Consider the following 332-nt stretch of genomic DNA (forward strand, 5'->3'; position numbering starts at 1 on the left):
ATGTGGGGGTCCCAAAACGAACCCCCCCCGGCTCTGCGGGCTTTCACCGGCTCCACGATATGCGAGGGTGACTCCTGAACACGCTTTGGTTTTTTGCCCCCCAAAAGGGGCATTTAACCACTGCCTAAGGCATTTGAACCCTACCCCGGCGGGTCGATCCTACCCAGGCACGGCTTTGGCTGGGGCTGTGAAAAATCCCTTCCCCTTGTGAACCGGCCCCTTCTCAAAGCCCGGCGCCTCTTTAAACTTTCTGCCTCTCGCAGCCGGGCTGCTGCGGGGCCAGAAAAGCAGCCGGGGGGGTCCCCGAACATCCCTGCAGCCGGGGCTTGGGG

The sequence above is a fragment of the Pygoscelis adeliae genome, unplaced genomic scaffold (assembly GCF_000699105.1).
Source record: "Pygoscelis adeliae isolate BGI_AS28 unplaced genomic scaffold, ASM69910v1 Scaffold414, whole genome shotgun sequence".
NCBI lineage: Eukaryota > Metazoa > Chordata > Aves > Sphenisciformes > Spheniscidae > Pygoscelis > Pygoscelis adeliae.